Source organism: Culex quinquefasciatus, chromosome 3 (genome assembly GCF_015732765.1).
Source record: "Culex quinquefasciatus strain JHB chromosome 3, VPISU_Cqui_1.0_pri_paternal, whole genome shotgun sequence".
In the NCBI taxonomy this organism is placed as follows: domain Eukaryota; kingdom Metazoa; phylum Arthropoda; class Insecta; order Diptera; family Culicidae; genus Culex; species Culex quinquefasciatus.
The window spans coordinates 105,157,728-105,180,054 of NC_051863.1; the positions used below are offsets into that span (position 1 = coordinate 105,157,728).

General features: G+C 39.8%; 1 protein-coding gene and 1 long non-coding RNA gene across 2 annotated transcripts in view; one reads left to right on the forward strand and one right to left on the reverse strand.

The window, feature by feature from the left end:
* Positions 1-22,327, reverse strand: part of LOC6030880 (Down syndrome cell adhesion molecule-like protein Dscam2) — a 176,408-nt gene that overhangs the window by 103,895 nt on the left and 50,186 nt on the right.
* On the forward strand, positions 6,599-7,238 carry LOC119768592. The gene is made up of 3 exons (XR_005278088.1): positions 6,599-6,641; positions 6,708-6,824; positions 7,053-7,238. It is a non-coding gene; the product is annotated as an uncharacterized LOC119768592 (long non-coding RNA).

Here is a 22,327-nt window from a genome sequence, read left to right on the forward strand (position 1 = left end):
ATCATCCAACTCTCCCCGAATTGAATTATTCATTTTAGCAGGCAGATTTACAGCACACTTTTCCTACCTTCCGATTTATAAGGATGATCCCGCGATGCCATAAAGTTACTGTCCGGCAAACGTTTGATTTACTCTCTGCTGCTCCTCAGGAAGAAGCAAAGATGAACCGGGCGACAGGGTGGAACCCTCATCACTTTCGGATGAGTCTATAAATCTGTCGATATTGAAACAAATGGAAGCAATTTGGATGATATTTTTATAAGGATTTAATGGATTTCAACCATTCCCGCGACAGCTCCTCCCAAAAAAAAGATTCGAACGGTATTGATTGTTCTTCGAACTGCAATTCACAGCAGCGCCGAGCCAAAATGAGATCAGCACTGTGAGAGCTCTGGCATCAAACTAAGTAATTTATTCAATTTTGATCCCTTTTTCCCACATCCCGCGGGACTTTTCGCTTTGTTGCCACAGTTTTGTTTGCCCACCACAGAGCAGCCAGAGCGGATTGGGATGGAAGTTTAGTTGGATTATCATTTATTGTGGCAATTTATTTTTGCCACCAGTCGGAGGGTTTATGCATTTTTGTTTTGAAAGCTTCCAGGATTCATTGAAAACGCTGTCAGAAAAATCGACTGCAAAAACATTGTTGCTCAATGGACAGTATAATTTGATAATCAAGTTTGATTTGGATACCGTCATCAGGGGTGACATTCGGTTGGATGGTGAGATTGGGTCATATAGGAATTCACAAATTTGTATGACCCAATATCACCTCCCAGACCCAATGTCGATGATGAAGGTACAGCAGTAAAATGAAGTCAATTTAAATGATTTATTATGTTCAACTGGAGAACTTTTGGGGGCAAAACAAAAGAAATGAACAAGTTTTTAAAATGCACGAAATGCGCTTTTGATGTACATTACAACAATGGAGGAAAGAAACTAAATCAACGTGGAACTGTTGTTTTCCTTAAGAAACCCGGATCTGCATATCTGGTAAGCAAACTAAATTACTTTTATCCCGTTGTTGGTGGAAGGAGTATGCAGTTTGCATACGTATGGGATCTATTGTTCGGTGAAAAAAAAGTCAGCTTGATCTAACTATGTTTCCATTGTAGTACAAAAGTACTTAAAGTTCTGGCAGATTTACATAAATACCTGTCAGTATGCTGAACTTCCAATGTTTAGGGAATATTTAAAGGCCTTATTTTGAAACTGCGTGCCTCATTTTAACTCTACAATAACTTAGTGTTCTTATGGTACCTTTAAGTGTTTAGTGTCGAATGTTTTGTTAAACTTTTTTATTACTATCTTTTTTATATGTCATTGCAAAAATTTAAAAGTTATCGCAGTTTTAGTGAAAAAACCCGATTTAATCCCACCTGGGGTGAGAAAGAGCCTTTCTTACTAAAGAATATAACAATGGTAGAACTTCTTTCAATTAATAACATCGACTTTGATTATTTATAACGTCAGCACAAAAGAAAGTCTTATGATGAAAGCAAAGTATTATGATGATATTATGGAAAAAACGGAATCGACGTAACACCTTATAATGTGGCCCTCTTAAACCTTGCGGTTTCGTCAACGGATCCACAGGTGTGTATCGTTCTTTTTGCGACAAGACTCCGCCTCCCGGGTCTCCTAAGTGTGAAGGAATGGCACGGGGAGAGGGCACCGAATACCTATATTTACACTTAGAATTTTTTGCGTCCGCCTCGGGATTCGAACCAGCGACCTCTGGATTGTGAGACCAGCGCGCGGTCCGATTGATCCACACAGGCAGACAATGATATTATGAGTATTATGAATGATATGATTTCCAAAAAAAAAAAACGCAATTTTCACCAAAAGAATATTTTTAATCGTACAATATGTTTGTACGTTTCTAATCAAACAAGCGTTTATGACAAACGCGATCATAGCAAGCTTCCTAACAACGCACACCGCGGTTTTGGTTTTCTAGTTTCGGTACGAGCCCTTTTGTGTGACTGTGTTGGTGTTTTGGTTCATCGTACCAGCGCACCAAGACAAGCAAGACCGAGATACAAGTGAACCGCGTGTGCCGCACGGTGCAGGGAAGCTAGCCATTCAGCTTCTACGAAAGTGACAGAATCAGAGATAGCTATTTTTAACAACCAGGTCAATCAAACGACTCTAATTCCAGAACCATATTATGAATCTGGATGAAAATTTGGGAGAATGTAGAGCTCGAACAATTCAATTTTTGAGATAAATAAAAGATATGAAAATGAAAAAAATGACCATATTTTCATTTGAAAACTGTGTATTTTGTTGAAAAGTCTGGCCGCATCCGAAAACAGATGGATATTTCGAAATTTGCGCGGCAACTCGCCCAGGTTCAGCACACTAGCTTTCATCTGCATTTAGAAGAATCTAAATCGGATATATGGGAGCTGAGAACGGCGCGACACAAAATTTTGCAAAATTTTACCACATACGAACATCACTCGACCTCCACGGAATTTATTTTCTCAAAATTCGAGGGTTGGAGATAGACTAGTTCTGTCAATGTGAGCGTCGAAAATCGATGCAGTGTGATTTTTTGGCGATTTTTCCGCTAAAAATTCATGCTGAATCGACATATTTACGAAGATGGAAATGACGTCCTGCCTTAAAGTAAAACCTATACCTTTCTTTAGTAAGAAAGGCAAAAAGTAAACTTTTCCCGTTTTCGTTATTTTTTCGATTTTGCACGCGGCGTGCCGAAAATCCCAGTATTTATTTTCAAAAAATCATATCAAGGCATCCTGTTCATGGACACTTCTCATTTTTGAGTATGTTGAGTAAAATTGCCCAAGGAATCCGATAAAATATTTTCATAAAAACGGCCTTTTTCAAGATTGATATGATCTATTCAAATGTTAGGCTAGATTTTTCAGTCTTCAAACTATTTTTTCTTTTTTTTTTTGATACAGTCAAGTAAAATTACGTCATTCGAATTCACAATAACCTTCATTTCCAGTATGACACACGTCAAGTAACGGGGAAATGTGCTCACTTTCCAGCAGCAACTTCATCCCATCTCATATCGTCTGTTGTGTGCTATCTTGTGACAACGACCATTTTGGTCGAAAATGAGTTGATGATGACGTTTTACTGTACTTGACAAACACTACAAGGTGCTTTAATCCTATTTTGGAAATTCGCTTTCGTTTCCCGGATATCGCAAAATACACTTGTGACTTAGCCCATTTTATCATCAAAATCATCGTGCACACTTGTGACATGTCATGTCCTCAGCTGTGTGCTATCTGTGTACTTTTCAAGAAAATCGATTTTTAAAGTTTGATGATAAATGTTTTCAAAACTATGAATGGTAGAGCCAAACTTTTTGAAGCAATCGGTTCGTATACTATCGCTTAACAAACGCTCCAAGTTTCAACTAATTACACCAGTTAAACGATACAGTAAATTATGTTTAAAAAAACCTGAAAAGCACGTATCGCAAGTGTGTTCCGAAAGTAAAATTGTACTACGTGTCACAAGTGTGCACAGAATTCCCATACAAACTAAAATAGACTTAAATCAATAGTTTAACCGATTTAATCAGTATAATTTCAAAAACAAAAGATTGCATTGCCTTCAGAAAATGTGTATCAACATAAATTTGTGAAAAACAAGACAAATTTTCCATATTTTCCAACACCATGTATAACGTGTCACAAGTGTGCACGATCATTTTGATGATAAATTGGTCTATGTCACAAGTGTGTATTGCGATATCCGGGAAACGGAAGCGAGTTTCCAAAATCGGGTGAAAGCATCTTGTAGTGTTTGTTAAGTATAGTAAAACGTCATCATTAACTCATTTTCGACCAAAATGGTCTATGTCACAAGATAGCACACAGCTGACGATATGTTGTTGGAAAATGTGGTAAATTTTTCAAATTTTTCTCAAAATTGTGTTGATACTTATTTTAAAAAGCAATTCAATTTTTTTGTTTTTGAAAATACACTGATTAAGTCAATTGAACCATTGATTTGAGCTTATTTTAGTATGTATGGGAATTCTGTGCACACTTGTGACACGTAGTACAATTTTACTTCACGCCATGGCGGAAGGCAATTATTATTGAAATTGAATGTACCTAAAATGTTTTTTTCGTGGAAAGGTAGCTAAGGGGGTCTCTTTTCGATATTTGTGACCTAGAAAATATCTACCTAGGGATTTTCGATTTTTTGTGATTTTCATTTTTTTAACTGTGTAAATGGAGGCGCACGGTACTTTTGGTTACTTTGTGGTTGCACAGCACCTCCCAAATGCTTTTAATTTCAATGGATACTGATCAAAGGGGTCATCCATAAAATATTTCACAATATTTAAGGCCAAATTTACTGTATCTTTTAACTGGTGTAACTAAATCAGTTGAAACTTGGGGAGTTTGTTTAGCTATAGTTTACACACCGATCGCTTGAAAAAGTTTGACTCCATCATTTTTAGTTTTGAAATTATTTACCATCAAACTTTAAAAATAGATTTTCTCGAAAAGCACTTAATGGTCGTTGTCACAAGATAGCACACAACAGACGATATGTAAAGCGCGGAAAACGGAATAAAACTTGATACGTTCGAAAATTTGTCTGTGTGTATGTGTGACAAATACCCGTCAGCGTGTCGTTTCGACAAGTTTCTGCCACCCGCTCGCCGCACCGGATGTCTTCCGGCGGCAGAAAAGTGACTCTTTTTGTACGCGTGGATGATGAGGGTGATGCGGCACGCGGCCTCGTGGGAGTTTCGCCAAAGTGTTGGCCTCACGGATTCTGTGCGACCCTTTCACTTGTCAAGTTGAAGCGTTTTAAGGACGTAAGACGAAGTAAAGTCAAGAATGATGAAACTAGTGGCTTGGCCAGCGTAAGCACGAGACTCGACTTGGGTAATCCCAGGGTCGGCAAACTACTAGGTGATTCAAGGGAGATGGGGATCGAACAGAAAAACACGACGGATTCAATTTTCACTTGCAGCACTTTATTATTGTTTCTGTAAGTGTGGGTGTGGGTGTGTTTAGTGTGGGTTGTTGGGGGCTAACGTACCGTTACAAGCTCAGTCGATGATCGCGCTCCGGCGATGTTACGGGCCGGCAGAGGAGCTCCAGCTCCACTCTGCGGCGTCGGTCCCACTGGGGGCTGGCTGACGGGCTGCTTGATCCGGTCTTCGTCGCCGGTGCAGCGGTTCTTCTCCGGACTCCTTCGCCGGATGTTGTTCTGGACGACCAGCGGGCGTTGCTGGCTTCGTTCGGGCAGGCGTCTTCCTCCTTGACGAATCGGCACGCTCCGGAGTCCACCGATTCGAGCGTGCTGAGAGGGGTCCCTCCTTGACGATGAAGGCCAGCGGCCTGAGGGTTGTCGTCCTTTACGGTTATGGCGCGGGAGGCGCCAGACGACGGGGTGGTCCTACGACGATTAGACGTAGGCAGAGCGCGACGCGACTTATACTGCCTAGGCCGACCAATCCGGGTGAACGCGCGCTCACGGAACCTCCTGGTCCCGCACTTCCGCGTGAAGGCGATTGGCTACCTTCACTCCAACGAGCGCGAACTGTCCACTCGGACGCCTGTAGATTAAAAGAGGCCGATCCTCCCCAGATCGGCGCTTTTATTGTTGATCCCAAGTCCAGGATTTCCCCATCCATTTTCCCGCTCTGTCGCATGGGCGCTGCCATGCTGCCCCATCGGGAAATAGATGGACATCGGCTTCACTTACAGCGGCACGCTTCACCCCCTTTCCAACTGTCAAGTGTGGTGAATGTGTAATAAAAATACTGAAGCGAAGCATGAATTCGTTAAGGATTGTGACCAACGGTTACACTATCCACTACCCCGGCGAAAAAATGTGAAGGCACGAAGTGAATGAACATTTTTTTAAGCGAAATGCATTTCCAAAATCGTCTTCAGCACTCCTCGGGTTCGCAGACTTGTGTAAGTGGTCACTTGTTTATGTACTAGCCTCATTGTAGGCACATTTCTGCGTGTCCTGGTGACAATCAATCTCAAAGTTTATTGAAATTATTCAAAATATTGAAAAAGTTGGCATAGCAAACAAATACAAATAAATAAATTAAAATTTAGACATGCACTACAATTTAAAATAAATTATTTAAAAGAATCCCAAAATATTAGTAGACAACTCTATTTACAATTTTACATAAGCGTTCTTCAATGACTTCAACTTCCATGGACTATGCGCATTTAATCCAATTTTAGATCACATTCGATCATATTCGGAAGTTCACCACAAGGGTTCATTCCTGACGGGTCAACTGTCTGACAGTTCCCGAAACGTCTCTAATCTGTCAAAGGTCAGCATATCGCATTGTTTACATTGCGTATATGTGAAAGTGTATTCAGGTGAAAATTTACTCACAAGTTCGGTATAAATGTGTTGAAAATTGGCCGAAAATTCAACGAAAGGACAAGGTAAGTGTAATGCATTACAAACATAACGAAAATCTTCTATTTCAGGGTAATTTTGACTAGTATTGGTGGGCCACAGAGGGCAAAATAGTGCGTGGAAGATCGCTGCCAGGAACGCAGTCTTTTTTCAAAGACTGGCCTGCAGGAGTCCACTGAAAATCCCGGATTCACCATGATAGCCATCTTGACGCGCAAGATCAGCTACAGGTAAGAAATTTTTGTGTACACATTAAAATTTTTGATCGATAATTAAGATCAATAAAATTTTGTTAGGTCGACTGATCCCCTCACCACAACACCACCAGCCGCGCTCAGACCGAGGGTTATTAATTTTCGCCCCTTGGTCATCCACGAACTGGCCCGTTGGGCTATGGATCATCGATAACAATGGTGAGTAGTTTAGGTTCATTACAACACCAAAAACATATGCCATCTTGCCGCTCCCTCCTGTTCACGAAGGTGGGGTTCTCCACCCACACATTCTTTAGGGGAGAGTGGCTAAGACTAACACACACTAATCCCTCTTGCATATAGTTCAACTCTTGAAAAATATTACAGGATTATGTTTTTGTACTTTATTATTCATAACTAATTCATTATTTTCTCGTTTCTTTCCAGATATCGTCCACCTTTCGGTTATGCGTTCGGTGAGGCCGGGTAATCCAGATCAGCTGACTTGGTCCAGGGTAGTGGGACATCGCCCGAAGAATCCCTAGCACCCAAGTCGGTGCCGATCGTGGCCACAACTTCACCAACGGAACCATACTAAGTGTCGACGGATATTAGGATTAAGAAACTAGAAAAGAAAAAGTTTAAATAAAGATTTTATGTGGGGCTTTCCCCTATTCTTGCTTGTTATTACTCCATGAAGGAAACAAGACTTCTTTTGATCACCTGCCAGGTATGACATCGTCACAGAGCTGGGTCCACGGCAATTCTGGTTCAACTGTTCCGCTTTTGGCCACCTTCCGGGCAAGACTCCGCCTGCTATCCGGTTCTTCGGTGCCTAGGATTAAGATTTGGATGGCCTCACAGGACTTACTCATCGCCTAATTTGTCGGCTCAATCCAGAAGGTAATTATTTAGTATTTTCAGGAGCGATTACCTTTCCAGGGATGACATCACTTGTCAAACGCCTGGGTCTACAGTAACTAGTGGGTTCACATTCGGTTTACATTCCTCTATTAATCTCCTAATCTGCCGCCGGTTTGTATTCGCCGGTGCGGTACAGACTCTTGACCTGCTTATGGTCGTAAATTAAGATTTTCCTCTCAACATTACTGCTGGAGAGGACTCGACTGACGATCGCTATGATCGGGTACCAATCAGTCGCACTTTCTTCCCTACTGTTCTTGTATTGTATTGTTGTGTGTGTTGGAGGAATAGTGTGGTAGTCAAAATATAATTTAATTGCTCGTCAAGTCCAAACAATGAACACGAAAGAGACGAGACAAAATAAATAACACTGAATGCTGCTGCATGATTGTCGTGTATTAGACACATAAGGACGTTATTCACAGTATGTACAAGCAGCATAAAGTTCTAAAAAACTCGCTGCTGACCAAAATCAACGAACTAAGTCGTGCCAAAAACGATTTTGGAAAGCGCGCAAGATCCTCTTTTGAACAGGATCGTGAAGGACCGCGGCTTAAGTGCAATCTTCACAAATTTTTCGCTAGGGTAAGTGGACAGTGACCAACCGAGTTTACTCGGATTCCTGCCACCTCCCGTTGGAAAAATCCTTAGATTTTCTGCTCGATTACACCCACCCTGATCACCTTTCGCGGATTTGAGCTGGGAGCCAATTGAAACTAATGGCTTGGCCAGCGTAGCACGAGACTCGACTTGGGTAATCCCAGGGTCGGCAAACTACTAGGTGATTCAAGGGAGATGGGGATCGAACAGAAAAACACGACGGATTCAATTTTCACTTGCAGCACTTTATTATTGTTTCTGTAAGTGTGGGTGTGGGTGTGTTTAGTGTGGGTTGTTGGGGGCTAACGTACCGTTACAAGCTCAGTCGATGATCGCGCTCCGGCGATGTTACGGGCCGGCAGAGGAGCTCCAGCTCCACTCTGCGGCGTCGGTCCCACTGGGGGGCTGGCTGACGGGCTGCTTGATCCGGTCTTCGTCGCCGGTGCAGCGGTTCTTCTCCGGACTCCTTCGCCTGATGTTGTTCTGGACGACCAGCGGGCGTTGCTGGCTTCGTTCGGGCAGGCGTCTTCCCTCCTTGACGAATCGGCACGCTCCGGAGTCCACCGATTCGAGCGTGCTGAGAGGGGTCCCTCCTTGACGATGAAGGCCAGCGGCCTGAGGGTTGTCGTCCTTTACGGTTATGGCGCGGGAGGCGCCAGACGACGGGGTGGTCCTACGACGATTAGACGTAGGCAGAGCGCGACGCGACTTATACTGCCTAGGCCGACCAATCCGGGTGAACGCGCGCTCACGGAACCTCCTGGTCCCGCACTTCCGCGTGAAGGCGATTGGCTACCTTCACTCCAACGAGCGCGAACTGTCCACTCGGACGCCTGTAGATTAAAAGAGGCCGATCCTCCCCAGATCGGCGCTTTTATTGTTGATCCCAAGTCCAGGATTTCCCATCCATTTTCCCGCTCTGTCGCATGGGCGCTGCCATGCTGCCCCATCGGGAAATAGATGGACATCGGCTTCACTTACAGCGGCACGCTTCACCCCTTTCCAACTGTCAAGTGTGGTGAATGTGTAATAAAAATACTGAAGCGAAGCATGAATTCGTTAAGGATTGTGACCAACGGTTACAATGACGTCCTAGTGTATGCTGTTCTAGAATCTGATAGTGACATTTTTATTGAATAGTTGTAGAAAAATGTTTACTCTAAAAAATATTGAGCGTGCAAACTGCTTGTCTGAGGTTTTAAATTAAAATTCTAATCTAATCTAATCTAATCTAAGCAGAACCTAGCGCAGCCAATCTTTCGAAGGGATCCTGGAAAGTGCCTTAGGTTAGATTACGCCTAGCACTCTTATTGTCATTTATTAACATTCGTAGTGCGCCATTGCATCGGAATGCATTGAAACATCACAAGCGTTAAAGCGACCAGGCCTACTGCGTAAAGCGGTATCGCAGAGATGATTTGTAAATGGGTTGAGTTTGAGCACTGAGTGTTCGAACAACAACACAATTCTGAATCGACAGGGGAAGAAGAAGCGTGGGGACACCACTATACGCTCCGAGATTTGGTTGTATTCGTTGGGAGCACCATGCTAATAAGGTTTGGTACTCCAAAACCCTCTGGGATGGGGCATTGTATTTCCACGAATTTATCTGAGGTTTCAAATTCAAATTGCAGTTAAAAACTAACTAAATCCACCTATGTGGTTGGAGCCTTCCTCACTCATTACCAACAATGGCTGATTTGATGGGGTTGTACACAAATTTCATCTATTTTTTAGATTCGGATTAAGAAAGTACATAAATATCACTTAAATGGCCATATCTCGAGACAGGGTTGCCAGATCTTCAATGTTTTGGACTTGTTGGAAAGGTCTCTTGATAACCTATCCAAAGATGGGTCGGATGGTGGATCCGGACATAGTTAACATACATTTAAGTGAGATCCGGCTTCCAAAAAGTACATAAATATCACTTAAATGGCCATATCTCGAGACAGGGTTGCCAGATCTTCAATGTTTTGGACTCGTTGGAAAGGTCTTTTGATAACCTATCCAACGATGGGTCGGATGGTGGATCCGGACATAGTTTACATACATTTAAGTGAGATCCGGCTTCCAAAAAGTGCATAAATATCACTTAAGTGGACATATCTCGAGACAGGGTTGCCAGATCTTCAATGTTTTGGACTCGTTGGAAAGGTCTTTTGATAACCTATCCAACGATGGGTCGGATGGTGGATCCGTACATAGGTTACATACATTTAAGTGAGATCCGGCTTCCAAAAAGTGCATAAATATCTCATAAATGGCCATATCTCGAGACAGGGTTGCCAGATCTTCAATGTTTTGGACTCGTTGGAAAGGTCTTTTGATAACCTAACCAACGATGGGTCGGACGGTGGATCCGTACATAGTTTACATACATTTAAGTGAGATCCGGCTTCCAAAAAGTGCATAAATATCACTTAAGTGGACATATCTCGAGACAGGGTTGCCAGATCTTCAATGTTTTGGACTCGTTAGAAAGGTCTTTTGATAACCTATCCAACGATGGGTCGGATGGTGGATCCGGACATAGTTTACATACATTTAAGTGAGATCCGGCTTCAAAAAAGTACATAAATATCACTTAAATGGCCATATCTCGAGACAGGGTTGCCAGATCTTCAATGTTTTGGACTCGTTGAAAAGGTCTTTTGATAACCTAACCAACGATGGGTCGGATGGTGGATCCGGACATAGTTTACATACATTTAAGTGAGATCCGGCTTCCAAAAAGTGCATAAATATCACTTAAGTGGACATATCTCGAAACAGAGTTGCCAGATCTTCAATGTTTAAGACTCGTTGGAAAGGTCTTTTGATAACCTAATCAACGATGGGTCGGATGGTGGATCCGAACATAGTTTACATACATTTAAATGAGACCCGACTACAAAAAGTACATAAATATCACTTAAGTGGACATATCTCGAGACAGGGTTGCCAGATCTTCAATGTTTTGGACTCGTTGGAAAGGTCTTTTGATAACCTATCCAACGATGGGTCGGATGGTGGATCCGGACATAGTTTACATACATTTAAGTGAGATCCAGATATATGTGAAAACACATTTTTATACATAACTTTTGAACTACTTATCGAAACTTCAATCTGTATAAAACTCGATCTATGGGACCCTTAACCAAGTCGAATGCAACAGGTTCGGGTCAAATCGGTTCAGCCAGTGCCGAGAAACATGAGCTAGTTTGTTGGTCACATACATACATACACACACACATACACACACACATACACACACACATACACACAGACATTTGTTCAGATTTCGATTCTGAGTCGATATGTATACATGAAGGTGGGTCTACGACGTTTTTATACAAAGTTCATTTTTAGAGCAGGATTATAGCCTTACCTCAGTGAGGAAGGCAAAAGACATATTCACGTCATGGACAAATGTTAAACGATAAGTTCAAGAAGGTATTAGAGTGTGAATAACATGCGCCAGGTAGCCGGCGAAGGTCACACGGTGGGTAAGAAGGGGATTATTATGCAACTTGCATGCACCTCGGAAATTCCTTCTGGAGGTTGTTGGAGGGACTATTCTAAGTCAGAAAAATCGATTCCGAAAATATTCTGTCGGTGAAAACTGATTTTATCTCGATTTGAAGATAAAAAACCTAATATATAGCCTAAAACCTTGAAAATACGTCTAAAATCTTAGTCTAACTCTGGACAAAGAAGTTAATTTTCATCAAGATATCAATTCTTAGTTCCCAAAATATAATCCTGACATAGTACACTTTAAATCGGTCCATTACATGAGTCCCAGCGTCATCAGGAGGTGTAAAATAGTGTTATTTGAAAAAAAAATATTTTCAATTTGCTCCGGTAAATCAACTGTCATGTCTGAATTCAAAAACTAATGTTGTAGCATTGTTGCAAACAAAATGAAGAACAATTTTGCAGAATAAAGTATGACATTTTATCCATTTTCAGTAAAGTTATGTCTATTTTAGTGGGGAAATTGTTCCCAATTTTCAAAATTCTTCGATATTTAACTCATTCCTGTTATAAACAGCTACTACGATCATACTCAGTAAGATGTAACAAAAACTACTTTTTGGCGTGCATTCAGGGGCTGGTTAAGGTGGGCGTACTGCGCTCAAATCCCAAATATGAGCTTGATTGAACTTAATAAGAGCTATGCATTTGAATTTTACATAGGATTCAACTCGTAAAAAACATGTTTTTCAAAAATGTAGATCATTGGCGTGTAGGCCAGATCCTTGCGCATGTTTTGGTATATATAAAATTGAAGTTTTGAACAAAATGGAATGGCGCGTCGCATATCTTTTCTGCTGATCCGTTTTTTCGAAAAATTTCAAAACTTTGAAGGCCTGAGCTCCAGAGTGCGTCAATTCAATGTTATATATACCAAAACATGCGCAAGGATCTGGCCTACACGCCAATGATGTTGACAATAAACGCTTCAGTGGCCAAAGTGCCTAAAAAATCTACATTTTTGAAAAACATTTTTTTTACGAGTTCAATCCTATGAAAAATTCAAATGCATAGCGACAGCTCCTATTAAGTTCAATCAAGCTCATATTTGGGATTTGGACTCCCATGCCCACCGTAACCAGCCCCTGAATGCCCGCCAAAATGTAATTTTTGTTACATCCTACTGAGTATGATCATAGTAGCTGTTTATAACAGGAATTGATTAAATATCGAAGAATTTTGAAAATTGGTAGCAACTTTCCCACTAAAATAGACATAACATTACCGAAAATGGATAAAATGTCTTACTTTTTTCTGCAAAATTGTTCTTCATTTTGTTTGCAACAATGATACAACATTAGTTTTCGAATTCAGACATGACAGTTGATTTACCAGAGCAAATTGAAAATATATTTTTTTAAATAACACTATTTTACACCTCCTGATGACGTTGGGACTCAAGTAATGGACCGATTTAAGGTGTACTATGTCAGGATTATATTTTGGGAACTAAGAATTGATATCTTGATAAAACTGAACTTCTTTGTCCAGAGTTAGACCGAGATTTTAGACATATTTTTGAGGTTTTAGGTAATATATTAGGGTAATTCTCCGCCAACTCACACAGCAGTTGCCCCGACCCCTCTTTGATTTGCGTGAAACTTTGTCCTAAGGGGTAACTTTTGTCCCTGATCACGAATCCGAGGTCCGTTTTTTGATATCTCGTGACGGAGGGGCGGTACGACCCCTTCCATTTTTGAACACGCGAAAAAAGAGGTGTTTTTCAATAATTTGCAGCCTGAAACGGTGATGAGATAGAAATTTGGTGTCAAAGGGACTTTTATGTAAAATTAGACGCCCGATTTGATGGCGTACTCAGAATTCCGAAAAAACGTATTGTTCATTGAAAAAAACACTAAAAAAGTTTTAAAAATTCTCCCATTTTTCGTTACTCGACTGTAAAATGTTTTGGAACATGTCATTTTATGGGAAATTTAATGTACTTTTCGAATCTACATTGACCCAGAAGGGTCATTTTTTCATTTAGAACAAAATTTTTCATTTTAAAATTTCGTGTTTTTTCTAACTTTGCAGTGTTATTTTTTAGAGTGTAACAATGTTTTACAAAGTTGTAGAGCAGACAATTACAAAAATTTTGATATGTATACATAAGGGGTTTGCTTATAAACATCACGAGTTATCGCAATTTTACGAAAAAAAGTTTTGAAAAAGTTGGTCGTCATCGATCATGGCCGTTCATGGTCACCCGCGAGTCCAGGCTTCACTGAACACCAAGATCGGGTGCGCCGTGGTGCGGTTTTCGTGTCACTCTAGAACCCAAACCGAACTGTTTATTGTCACACCATAGGGACGTGGCGTTACATCGTGCTGCCACCTGGTTTTTTTAAGCGCAAGAGTGTAAAAGTGCTGAGTCATCGTCTAAAAATAGACGGCGTCCTATCTCGCCCAGCAAAATGAAGTCGATAAAGTAGTCGGTTTCGATGAGAAAAAGTGGAAAATGTGGTCTAAAAATAGCGACGCCATCCCCCTATAGCAACTGTACCGAAAGCACCTTGGTACACCACCGGTGCACCCAACTGTATACCAAGATGCAACTCAACAGAATGGTTGATCCAAGTAAACCGGAGGCGACATTGTTTTGATTGAGGTTTGTTAGCCATCATTCACATCTTCGGGGTGGCCTGGCGGTTGTGATCTCCGTCTTTTAATCACGAGGTTCCTGGTTCAATCCTGACATAAATATTTTTGAGGTTTTTTTTCTTCAATTTTTATTATCAAAATTAGTGATTACATACATTAAACAAAACTTCTTCGAACCTGCGACGCTCTAGTCAAAGGGTTAAAAAATTGAATGGATTTTTGTAGTGGAATAGAGAAAACGTTCTGTATTATGCAGGCAGAAAATGCCTATTTCAGGATTATATGCACTAGAAGTTAGAGTTTATATTTCATGACACTACGAATTTCTATTCCTAAAGAATTATTCTGAATAAATAAATACATTCAAAAAAATAAAATAATAACTGTCGAGATTCGAACCAAGAACCTTTAACATAGTAAAGCAGTGCCTTTGACAACCACACCATTAAGAAGTGTTGATTTCAACTGGCTTGCTAGGCATCAAGAGTTCTAAACTTCTCCCGTGTGGTAGGCGCAGAAACCAAGTCAGTTTTGTGTACCCGATCCACACCGCCGTCACACCAAACTTTGGTTTCGGTGCACCGATCAAGCTACCGAGCTGTGTCGGGTTTTTTTCGTGACGAGAAATGGTGCGCATAGAAAAACCGGTATCATAGCAAACCGTTGTCGCACCCGTCAAAAGGAAAGTCTGCCCGCGACAGACACGGACGACGAAACAAAGAGAAACGCAAAAAGTAACTTTTTCAAAACTTTTTTTCGTAAAATCGCGATAACTCGTGATGTTTATAAGCAAACCCCTTATGTATACATATCAAAATTTTTGTAATTGTCTGCTCTACAACTTTGTAGAACATTGTTACACTCTAAAAAATAACCCTGCAAAGTTAGAAAAAACACGAAATTTTAAAATGAAAAATTTTGTTCTAAATGAAAAAATGACCCTTCTGGGTCAATGTAGATTCGAAAAGTACATTAAATTTCCCATAAAATGACATGTTCCAAAATTTTTTACAGTCGAGTAACGGAAAATGGGACAATTTGTAAAACTTTTTTAGTGTTTTTTTCGATGAAAAATACGTTTTTTCGGAATTCTGAGTACGCCATCAAATCGGGCGTCTAATTTTACATAAAAGTCCCTTTGACACCAAATTTCTATCTCATCACCGTTTCAGGCTGCAAATTATTGAAAAATACCTCTTTTTTCGCATGTTCAAAAATGGAAGGGGTCGTACCGCCCCTCCGTCACGAGATATAAAAAAACAGACCTCGGATTTGTGATCAGGGACAAAAGTTACCCCTTAGGACAAAGTTTCACGCAAATCGAAGAGGGTTCGGGGCAACTTTTCCCGATTTCGTGTGAGTTGGTAGAGAATTACCCATTAGGTTTTTTATCTTCAAATCGAGATAAAATCAGTTTTCACCGACAGAATATTTTGGGAATCGGTTTTTCTGACTCAGAATAGTCCCCCAACAAACCCCAGAAGGAATTTCCGAGGTGCATGCAAGTTGCATAATAATCCCCTTCTTACCCACCGTGGGTCGTATTTTTTCACTCTCAGTAAAACAGCGATAATACGAACAACATTTGCTATGTATGTGCAATAAATATTCAGCGTACCTATCGACATACGATAAAGAACGAACGACTGCCGGGTTGCACACATAAAATGTGCGCGCAGGACAAGTGATGTGGTTTGGTGGCGAGAAACTCAATCAGAGTGAGATCCAGCAGCCCACTCGGGGGTGGCATTCGTCGTAATGATGCGAAGGCGAGTATGGCTGCGTGGAACATGCCAGTATAAAAAAGGAAGGCTAAGTGATTATTTGCCAACGGATTTTTTCTTCATTCCTCGCTGCTGCTTTTCAAACCTCAAGAGGTGCGAGGGTGGATTTTACGACGGTAGTTTGCACAGCCGCCTGAGTGATATGGTCCTCACCTATAAACCATCCAGCTGTGTGGAAAATTAGATCACGTGTGGTAGATGCTACGGCCTATACCGAAAAGGAAAGTACTTCACAGCAAAATCACGGAAGACTACACATAAAACAGGTAAATCCATGCATTTAAATTACATGGAAATGTGTAGCTCTTGTTTGTCTAAGATGAAAAAAAAAAATACAGAAATTGATTTCAGCCCACCCTATAACTGTGCTTTAACACGTGAATCTGCGGAATCTGTAAGTTTGTGACCAAAAGTGACTCGTTTTGTGGACTGTTGGAGAATTAGCTCACCAAATCTTTTAGTAATTTTAAATGTAATTTCATACTAAAAAAAAACGAAAATACTGCTGGCAAATATTTTGAAAATCGACTTCAGAAGCTATTATACTATGGCAAACAAACAAACAAACTTGCACATTTTGACAATTTGTCTGCTTTATTTGTTTGCCTGGATTTGTTTGTACAAACGTCTGCCTGCATACATTTTGCCTTGTTTGCGAGTTTGGCAAACTGTCAAACACGAAAAAGTGCTAATTTTTTTGTTTGTTTGCGGTAGTGTAATGACTCCTTCAGAGGTGCAGAATGTTTCCAGACCCCAATTATTGGTTTAGCACGATTTTTTTTTTCATAATAATGGTCTGTTGGGGATCGCCTTTCTTCAGTGAGGAAGCGAAATGGTCTGACTTTGTTATAAGCCCTTTAGTAGACAATTCTTAGTAAGATAGTGCATGCTCAACATATTCAGGTAATTTTTCAAAGGGTGAAAAATAAACAGGCAAACGAGCAACGGGGTTCAGTATCTATGCATTTCAATTGTTTGAATCGATGATTCTTTTGCACGCCATAAAAACAAACAATAATATAACATCATACAAAAACACGAACATTATATTGTGAACCACCAGACAGTGCTCTTAGAATTCATTTCCAAATGCATCCATACAGGAATGCTTAATAAATACCCCACCTTGATGTTTTTGTACGACGTTATAGCACAGTAAAAAAACATTTAAATTTATCTGCAAATTCTCACGAAAATTAAGAAAGAGATATTTGCACAGTGTTCATTTGATGCCAAACGTAAGCAAACTCAACCCCACCATATTGCACAACAATCCTATGCAAAACTTGCAAACGGGCTGCTGCTGCTGGCAGCTTCGAATATTACACGAGGCAGCGAGAACTTTGCCATCTGGCCCCAAACCCAACCTCGTCGCGAACTTCGACCTGCATTGTAATGGCAGCTTTCTTTCAACCTTCTGGATCCTACGTGGTGGTTCCAAGGCGGCAAAGGATCTCCCGAACGGTAAAGTATTCCAGCTGCTGGAGGAGAAAAACGAGATGCATTCCGCACGAGTTTGTACTTTTTTGAATGTTTTGCTGCTGCTGCTGCACTCTCTTTTCAACGGGTTCTCACGAGCATAGCACGTCGTAGGACCAAAGATATTGAGCAGAAGCTGGCGAATGGAACGAAAGGTGTGTGTGTGTGTGTGTTCTTCCGCAGCATCCCGAACTACTAATGAAAACTGCACGGAAAGCGCTGGAATTTATCTTCTATAGCATTCCTGGTGGTGTACGGTATTTGCAAACTAATAAAATGGTTGAATGATTATCGCTGCAGCTGCGGTGGTCTGTGCAATAATTGAAGCTACTTGGTTCTCAGGTCAGGATTGTTTGAAAGTAAATTGCTTGGTTGAAGGGAAAAGTACAACCAAATTTCTCTTTTGACCTTTAGCAATTATGTTCTGCACAAAAAAGAGGGTCTTGCATTTAACAGAACAATTGAATCGCTCTATGTAAAATGACAACTATTCGTCAATAACTGAAACTTCTTTAAAATGTCTATTTTCAGTATAATTAGATTTTTATGTAAGCTTATTAGCTAACACAGCAAAAAAAAATCGATGGTAAAATCGCATGCAAATGCATGCACATCACCTTTGTGAAAAAAAGACACTTAATATTACACTCTGGATGTGCAATTTTTGTAAACACAAATAAAAATTGCAACCGACAGGATTGCACCTAGCACACTTCTAATTAAACTATTTTTTTAGGCTGAAAATAATTTAACATAAACCTTCCATTAATGAAGTCATAAAAAAACAATACAAATTTCTACACAATGTATTAAAGAATGAAATATACTCATATTTAAATGCAAACATAAATATCGTCTATGTCATTTCGATTGTAAAATCTGTAGATAATAAAAAAGTAAGCGTTTTTTAAGAATGATCCACGGTAGGCGTTCAACTTAAATGGACTTTTCCCTAATTAAAAATCAAAATCCAAAACTCGTTCAAAATATTTAAAACTTGTGAGTTGTGATTTCATTTAAAAAATGTATAGAAAAACAAACACGACCAGTTAGATTTTAAGTTAATCAATAAAGTGTTAGAAGCACTTAGAATTATTTATGGAAGTTAGGCCATTGCAAATATTTTTTGAAGTTTATGTCCCTCGTTCTGATCGAAGTAAAAAAAGTAAAAAAAAATAATAATTACAAGCCATGGTGTGCACATTTGAATGAAAAAAGTGTTTTAAAATGCATTATACACCTGTCCAGTTGTTGCAAACATTAATTTCCAAAATTTCTAAGTGCTGACGAAAATTTTATTTTTGCGGGAAAAAAAGTTTTTGCGGTGCTGTACAATGTAATACCACACAAGTTCAAATTATTTTTAAACGAGCACAAACATGGGATTTTTCATTATTCTCAGTTGATTAGACTACTATTTCCATTGAAATTGTGATGTTTGTTGAAAAAAATATTTTTTTTTACTCCCGGATTTTTCTAACCAATTTTGAAGCATAAATTTTGGGACATAAATTTTGAAATATATTTGCAACTGTCTTATTTGGCATAAAAAACATATTTTAAAAGCAAAAACGATGCGCACCATCTTAGGGAGCGGCCGTGTCTGACCGGTTACGGTGTTCGCTTTGTAGGCGAATGGTTCTGGGTTCGATTCCCATCTGCTCTCAACGAGAAAGTGAAGAACACAGAAATTTGAAATTATGAATATGAACGAAAAATTCAATCTTGCTCGAGACGGGGTACGATTCCCCGTCCTTTGGATTAGTAAGCAAAATGTTAACCACTGGGCCATGGCGACTTTGTTGGGCTTGGACTGGAATTAGGAAGAGAACACGTTGTGGCGCTATAACCACGGCAAATAGTGTCCTGGCATTTGTGGAAATAACGTCATGATTCGAAATCCGGACACTTAGTAGCATATCATTTTTGTTATAGCTGGCAAACAATCATGTAATAAGTTGGAAATGTAGAAACATCATCAGGATGTAGTATTAACAGTCAGTTTCAAGAAAATGCATGCAAAATATGTATTTTCTAAAAAAATTTCATTAGAATTTTTTTTCTAAAAAAATTTCATTAGAATTTTTTCTCGTGGCGCAGGGGTAGCGGCTTCGGCTGCCGATCCCGATGATGCTATGAGACGCGGGTTCGATTCCCGCCTTATCCACTGAGCTTCTATCGGATGGTGAAGTAAAACGTCGGTCCCGGTTTCTCCTGTCTCGTCAGAGGCGCTGGAGCAGAAATCCCACGTTAGAGGAAGGCCATGCCCCGGGGGGCGTAGTGCCAATAGTTTCGTTCGTTTTTCGTTTTAAAATTAAAATGACTTGTTGTGCTTCGAATCCCGGACACTGATAAAAGATGATTCGAAATCCGGACACTTTTGCTTCGAATTCCGGACACTCGATTTTACTTATGAATCGCACAAATTTGGACTGAAATGTTAGTGAATTGCATTCTTTTGAGACCTGAAGCTGTTTACATCAAAACAATCGATAGTTTATATAAAAATTTGCTAGAATTTAAGGAAATCAAAAACATAAATTTCTGCTTTGCTTTCCCGGTTCTTCGGACGCCTATGAAATATTTCCTTTGAAATGTTTCGCATTTTTGGTAAACTTATGATTTTGTTTTATTTTATTGTTTTGGCATTAACTACAGCGTTCAAACAAACTTTTAATGAAAGTTGATGTTGGAATTCATCAAATAACACAGTTTTGACATTCATAATGCGAACTTATATCCAAATAATTGATAAAACAAGTTGAAGTGTCCGGGTTTCGAAGCGTCCGGGAATTCGAATCATGACGGTCTCGGAGTAACAAACCTTCTTAGCATGGTGCTCCCAACGAATACAACCAAATCTCGGAGCGTGTATGGTGATGTGTCCCCACGCTTCTTCCTCCCCTGTCGATTCAAAATTGTGTTGTTGTTCGAACACTCAGTGCTCAAACTCAAACCACTTCAAACGAATCATTTCTCTGCGATACGATTTTACGCAGTAGGCCTGGCCGCTTTAACGCTTGTTATGTTTCAATGCATTCTAATGCAACAGATGCTAATAAATGACAAGAAGAGTGTTAGGCGTAATCTAACCTAAGGAACTTTCCAGGATCCCTTCGAAAGATTGGCTGTGCTGCTCTAGGGTTTGGTTAGACTATCCATTTTGATACTGCATTTTTACCTTAAAATCTCATGTTTGGAATTTCCACTAGTTTTAGGGTCAATTTTAAGAAATTCCAAAATAAAGTAAACAAATTGAAACTTGTGAAAGTTACGGACAAATGTCACTTTTGGGTCATTTTGGCCAAAATTTACAAAACTTCAGTTCTACGAAATCTTTGCATCCTTTTATCTAAGGTTTAGCCTAGCCTTTCGATCCATTTAAAGAATTTTTGGATTTCCTATCACTTTTCCCAAAAAAATACTATAAGATAACTTTTATTTCGTATAGTAATTATAGGTAATTCTCTACCAACTCACAGGATATCGGGAAAAGTTGCCCCGACCCCTCTTCGATTAGCGTGAAACTTTGTCCTAAGGGGTAGTCAGAATCAGGAATCCGAGGTCCGTTTTATGATATCTCGTGATGGAGGGGTGATACTACCCCTTCCATTTTTGAACATGCGAAAAAAGAGCAGTCTCGAAAATATTTTTACCGAAAAGCTCGTTCAATTCCACAAAAGTTTGTCTCTGACCACATTTCAATTGGATGTATGGGCTTACAGATATAGGCTAATTACATTGCTCATAACTGAAGACATAATATTTTTTCAATGTTGTATAGTAACCTGGATAGTAAATTAGCTTAAGAAATGTGGTCAAAGACAAATTTATGGGAGATTGAACGAGCTTTCCGGTAAAAATATTTTCGAGACTGAAAAATCAAGTCTGTCTTATAGAAATTTCCAAAAACCATCAAAAACCCAATTTTTTCAACATTTTTATTTTTATAACCGCTGTAACTTCACAAGGATTGAACTTAGGACAATGGTCAATATGGAGACTTTTATGTAAAATTGTCTGGAGAATCGATTCTAGTATTCGGTTTTTGAGAATTTTGACGTTTAGAGCACTTTTCAGAAAAACAGTTTCAGTAAATGATTTTTGTATTTTTTCAGGTGAGTTGCTCCATCCTACATTTTTCATGAGTCTTTTTGTAACATCGAAGGCTATTTTCACAAAAATTTTGAACGAAAAAGAATCGTGGGCTCACCTTTAAATTTGACTTTTGAACTTAAAAATAAAAAAATCTCATTAATGTGGAGTGTTTTTTCTTTCAGTATATTTTTTTTTCGAAAAGCCCGTCAAATTTGCTACAAGTTTGTCTTTGACCACTTTTTGATATGATGCAACGGCTTCGAGATACAGCGATATTTAAATTACGAAATACAAAAATATTTAAAACCCTTACGTCCTTCTCAAATGTCATTATCGAGTGTAACTGGCTCCATATACACAAAAATGGCTTATATATGCCTAGGATAACATGTCTACAAAGTTTCATTGAAATCGGAGAGGGTCGGGTACAACCGATTCCCTATTTGACATGGAAATAAACAATCACATTGCGCACTTTTTGAGCGAGTTGTGGCGCTATAACCACGGCAAATAGTGTCCAGGGCATTCGTGGAAATACAATGTCCCATCCCAGAGGGTCCCGGAGTACCAAACCTTCTTAGCATGGTGCTCCCAACGAATACAACCAAATCTCGGAGCGTATGGTGGTGTGTCCCCACGCTTCTTCCTCCCCTGTCGATTCAGAATGATGTTGTTGTTCGAACACTCAGTGCTTAAACTCAACCCAATTACGAG